This window comes from Dendropsophus ebraccatus, chromosome 5 (assembly GCF_027789765.1).
Source record: "Dendropsophus ebraccatus isolate aDenEbr1 chromosome 5, aDenEbr1.pat, whole genome shotgun sequence".
NCBI lineage: Eukaryota > Metazoa > Chordata > Amphibia > Anura > Hylidae > Dendropsophus > Dendropsophus ebraccatus.
The window spans coordinates 119742092-119748091 of NC_091458.1; the positions used below are offsets into that span (position 1 = coordinate 119742092).

The 6000-nt window shown below is 47.4% G+C and overlaps 1 protein-coding gene across 1 annotated transcript in view; it reads right to left on the reverse strand.

The window, feature by feature from the left end:
• AKAP1 (A-kinase anchoring protein 1) overlaps positions 1–5788 on the reverse strand; it is a 30736-nt gene extending 24948 nt beyond the window's left edge. Inside the window, exon 1 of the mRNA XM_069971116.1 lies at positions 5730–5788. The gene's annotated coding sequence lies outside the window, so the exon portion shown is untranslated. The remainder of the gene's footprint in view (positions 1–5729) is intronic.
• Positions 5789–6000: the final 212 nt, after the last annotated feature.

Below are 6000 nucleotides of genomic sequence, written 5' to 3' on the forward strand. Positions count from 1 at the left end.
TATGTATGTGATCCATACTTACACCTATGTTTTATTGTAACTGATAAAGAACCTTCATTTACATATAGAAGAGATAGCTAGACAGATAGTGACAGCAAATTTCTTGCTATAGACATTAAAGGGGTTATCCAACGCTACAAAAACCATGGCCACCTTCTTCCAGCAACAGCACCGCTCTTGTCTCTATTCAGGGTGCAGGTTTGGAATGGATCTCAGTCCCATTGAAGTAAATGGAGCTTAATTACAAACCACTCGTGAACTGGAGACGAGGGTCATGTTGTCTCTGCAAGAAACACTCCTGATGTTTTAGTAGTTAGGGGAAAAAAACATCTACAGACCTCAAAAAGAAAATCCAAACAGTATAGTGCAATAAAGTTGTTCTTTATGAAACATTATGCTGCTTCTAGTGGAGAACACTCAGTTACAGGCAGTCCTTGTCAGTGTTCCGTGCGGAAAACGGAAGGTGTGAATGCAGCCTAAGGCCACATGCCTCGTGAATCACAGACTGTGAAGATCAAAAGCTGCACAATGGACTCAGTATCTGGGGAAGTCCAGGAAAGATTTTAACACTTTCGGCCGAGCCCACGGTCTGCACGTTCCGTCATTCATGAAAAGTGTGCATGAGCCCTAACAGGTTATTTCAGGTCCGAGAAAAATATCCGAGCGTTCCTATCTCCCTGGATTCCCATATATCTGCAAAGTACTTCAATCATTTGTTTCACAAAACTCAGATATTGATTGCAATAATGAAAAGTCTTTCATCTAACTTTTTTTGGAGATCATTTCATCTTTAACATGCTTAACTGTTCACAGTGAGGGCCCTATTACACGGGACGATCATTGTGCAATAAACAGTTATAGCGTTTGAATTTAAACGATAATCGCTCTGTGTAATTGCAGGCCACGATCGAAAAATCTTTTTTGTCTCTCGTTGATCTAGATCTGACTCTAAAATCGTTAATCATTCAGTGTGATGTTGCGTTTAGACGGAACGATCATTCAAATTTTCGCAATAACGATCGCATTTGAGCGATAATTGTTCCGTGGAAACACAGCAAATGATCAACAGACGAGCGAGAAATCGTTCATTTTGATCTTTCAACATGTTCTCAAATCGTCGTTTGCTAAAAATTTCTCAGATCGCTTTGTGTAAACAGTCTTTCAAAGATTCACCCTATGTGAAAGATGGGCTTAAGCGATCTAAAAAGCTATCACAATAACAATAATTTTTTTAACAATTTATTCGTCTGATCGTTCTAAAAACCAAATCGTTGCTTCAAAATAGTTTGATTGGGCGAATTATCGCTTTGCATAAACGCAGCATAATTCCACATCGTTCATTCTTTGCTGGGATCAGATGGAGTAAACGATCTTAACTAACTATTATTCCGTGTAATATGGTGAACGATTTCAGGTTAACAATAAACAATCTTGTTTGCAATAGTTAATAGCTTAGCATAATAGGATCCTTATAGTAATTTTGCCAAAGCAATGCCCAGGGTTGCCCAAGCTTTTGCATGCCACTCAATGCCTGTTTAATGAACATAATTTTTCACCTAAAGGCTTGTTCACACCTGTGGTAAGAATTTCCATTGTTCTCCTCTATCATAGTAGCAGAATAATTATGGAGGCGACAGGTCTGTTAAATGACTGGCGTCACAAGAGAGATCTCATTAAATAAAATGGTTTCTGGCACTGTGTCCGGCACTCTACTGGACAAAATAGCCAGCATGCAGCACTATTTTATATGGAAGTCTGCAGAATGCATGTCATAGGCTCCTAGCTATGGTTATAGGGGTCCCCCAACTAATACTTACATAGTGGGGGGGGGGGACAATTCCGTGCCCCCCATAAACCTATAGCTTGGCCCCCAGCTTTGTTTTGAATACAGTCGGGTGTTGGCACGTGACCCGCGGCTCTATTCATTCTCTATGGAGCCGCCAGAGAGCAGCACCTGTGGATAAGGAGCAGGTTTTAACCGGAGAGCCCCTTTAATTAGGATTTGACTCAAAAAGGGTGAACTTAAAGTTGTATGTCAGCACATTAACTTTAGAAAAGTACAGGGTGGCTTAATTTATTTATTTTTTTTAATCCTAACTTGCCTCCACTGATGCTGTTCTGATAGCACCAGTTCCCTTTGTCACGACTACTAGAGACTGAAACACAAGCATTTCCTATGTGTTAATAGAAACAAGTGGCAAACAGTAGGAGTAGTGTTTTTTTATGCTGCCCTAAACTCTTCTAAACACAATATTAAAGCAGCTGTCTGGCCAGGACTAACGGTGCTTTTAGACGGAACGATTATTGTTCGAATACAATCGGATTCGAACGCTAATCGTACGTGTAAATGCTGCAAACGATCAAGCGACGAGTGAGAAATCGTTCATTTCGATCTTTCAACATGTTCTTAAATTGTCGTTCGCAAAAAATTCGCAGATTGTTCCGTCTAAACAGTCGTTCACCAATTTAACCTGTGTGAGAGGCTTAAGCGCTCGCAAAACGATTTTTCCGTACGATGTATGGTTCAGTCTAAACGCTGATCGTTATAAAAAAACACATCCGTTTATTCAAAATCGTTAATCGTGCGAATTATCGCTCCGTCTAAAAGCATCATAAAGGTCTATGCCTGGGGAGGAGGTGGGTGAAGCAACACACTGACCAGGCTCCCCTGTGTACCCTTGGGGCTGGCGATATAAAGTAGCAGGCTCACTCAGCCATTCTGTGGCTAAGGGCCCTATTACATGGTGGAATCTTCTGCCAAATCAGGCAGATTCTGCAGATCATTGCTCCGTGTAAGGGTCCATTTACATGAAGCCAAAGCCAGAAACAGACTATAAATAGAGATCAGGTCATAGCCTGAAAGTTTTCCTCTCTTCAAATCCATTCCTGGCTTTGGCTTTAAATCTCTGGCAGATAATCTGTCAGATAATCTTTCTGTGTAAATGGACCCTTACAAAGACAACGATCAGCCAATGACAGTCATTGGCTGATTGTGTCTTTAGGTCGTAAATAGAGATGAGCAAACCGGGTTCGAGTCCTTCCGAACCCGAACGTTCGGCATTTGATTAGCTGGGGCTGCTGAACTTGGATAAAGCTCTAAGGTTGTCTGGAAAACATATATACAGCCAATGACTATATCCATGTTTTCCACATAGCCTAGTGCTTTATTCAAGGTCAGCAGCCACCGCTAATCAAATGCCGAACGATCGGGTTCGCATGGACTCGAACCTGAACCCGGTTCGCTCATCTCTAGTCGTAAACCTAAAATAATTGCCATTTAATGATGTGCGGCCAACAGTTGATGACAGTATAAAGAAAATAATAAGGTTCCTTCATTACCTCTCCACGCTCCCCGATATCTTCCTCACGCTCCCCGCAACTTCAGAGCCGGCCTCTGAAGTTACACTGGATGCAGTGGGGAGCGTGAGAAAGACAATGGGTGCATGAAGAGGTATTATATACTTTTATTATTACACTTTTAAAGCAAGGGCTCCCGACATTGTAACTAATCATGATGCCGGGAGCTCCGAGGTCCGGTCCGCAGAACAATGTCCGTGCACATAGTTTGGTTTGGGATTTACCAAACTTATCCACGATCCCTAGTGCTGAGAGCAAAAATATTCTGTGGCCTCAAGGAGGCTGAATTATAGTAAGTATAGTAAATGAGCGCCCACCTGCTACAGCTACTTCCTGGTAGCAGAAAACACTTTGCCCCAACAAGAAACGCCCTGCTCAGCCAGACACCAAAGAGGAGTTTAGCCTTAGCATCTGGCTAAGTGGCACATTTCCCATGGGACGCTATGCCATCAACTACTAGAAAAGCTGTCATAAGCTCTATGGCCCTATTATACGGGACGATTATCGTTCGAAAAATCGTTAGATCGTCCATATTTGAATGATAATCGTTGTGTAATAGACAACGAATAAACGTCCAACGAGAAATCGTTAGTCGTTTGATAAAATTTGGACCTATTTTTATCGTTGACCGTTTGCATGTAACGGTGCATTTACACTGACAGATTTATCTGACGGATTTTTGAAGCCAAAGCCAGGAATGTATTAGAAAAGAGGAGAAATCTGTGTTTCCTTATGTCCTGCTTCCTGTTTATAGTCTGTTCCTGGTTTTGGCTTTAAAAATCTGTTAGATAAATCTCTGTGTAAACGCACCTTAAAGGGAACCTGTCCCCCCTTGTGCCGGGGTGACAGGCTCCCGACCCCCCGCTACAGCCCCCTATACTCACCTGATCCCGCCGGGTCACGGAGATATCAGCTGCTGCAGCCCGGCGCGCACGCTGACAGATGAGTCCAACGCTCAGAGAGAATGACTGGTGAGTCCAGCGCTCCATCATTCTCTATGAGCGCTGGACTCATCTATCAGCGCACGCGCCGGGCTGATATCTCCGTGACCCGACCGGATCCAGAAGCGGGACCCGGCGGGATCAGGTGAGTATAGGGGGCTGTAACGGGGGGTCGGGAGCCTGTCACCCCGGCACGGGGGGTGACAGGTTCCCTTTAATAAGACGTCGTTTGCAGCAGCGACGACAAGATAACCACATGAACGGTTATAATTAGGTGAACAATTTTGGGTCGTTCGCCATAGCGGTCGTTTGAGATAGTTTATCGTTGAAAGTTTGCTTTGTGGAATAGTACCCCAAGTGTGAAGTCCTCTGACAGACATCCTGCAGATCTCTTACAAGGCTACAACCTGAACAGCCCAACAGTGGGTGTGGTTTTAGATCATGTTTAAAAGTTGGAGGGAGAAAAAAAAAAAAAAAAAGCTCTGATTAAAGGAAACTTAATTTTATGTAGAGACCAAATGACAGGAGGCTCCATTGTAATATATGTAATATTCCTCCCATTGCACCTGTGCCGCAGCATGCTCCCTCTATAGCACAAGGTTACCGGCTGCTGGGGGGGAGGGGGGATGTGCAGCTGAAGAACTCCAGAAAAGTTCTAGAAGCGGTGGCAGAGGTCGTCCCGTGCCATGTGTGCGGCTGCTGGTGACACTTGTGGCCGCACACGGGGTGGGGGAGGGGGCGCCGGGCACGGATTTCCCCAATGTCACACATGGGCGGCCTCCCCGGGCCCGGAGCTGGCGGAGGAGCCGCTGACCTTTGAGCCTGACCTGCAGTGGGAGTCGGGGTGACCTTGGTGGGGTGTGGGGTCAGCCGGGAGCTCCGCCATTGTGCAGCTGTCAGGAGGCGCCGGGCCACCATGCTGGGCTCACACCCTCCTCCGCCGCCGCGGTCACCCCGGGGCCTCCACACACACACCGGATACCGTCCACCCGTCCGTGTATATAAATAACCGATGTCCTCAGGCCGGCACCGGGCTATTTATAGGCTGCAGGCCGCCCGGGGCAGTGGCGGAGCGGTGCACGTGCGGGGCTCCCCCGGGCAATCACAGCGCCCCGCTCCCGGCTGACGCCACCCCCTTCCCCGCACGCGCTGCCTCTCCTGGCCGCTCAGGCTCCTACACACGTGGGCGCCCGAGAAGGACACACGCCGAGGGAAGAGGTCACCGACGCCGCTACATACACCGGCATCCTCCGGAGGACAGCCGGGCTGCAGCCGCACACTCCTCCGGCTGCACCGCGAGCCCTCGGCCGGCACACTCCGCATCCACGGGGGACACCGAGCACGGCCCCCGCAGATAGGAGCGCGGCAGGCGGACACATGACCCCGCGCTCTCCACACCTCACACCTGGGACATAGCGGCCTCACACTCACCTAAGCCCAGCGCTTGCGGCTTACTGCTCTGGACACCGTCTGAGGGGCGGGGACTGCGGGGGAGGAGCTTGTGCGCTTCTCTCCACGCCTCGACCAATCAGCTTCTAGAAGCGGCAGCTACGTCACAAAAGAGTGAAGGGGAAAAAAAAAAAGAACAACACAGCGCACATTAGTAACGAGGAGAGCAGCCCGGATCCGAACTTGAACGTGTGACGTTCCGCAGGATTCTCGCGTGACGTCGCTTCCTTTTCCTATCAGGAGTTATGGAGTC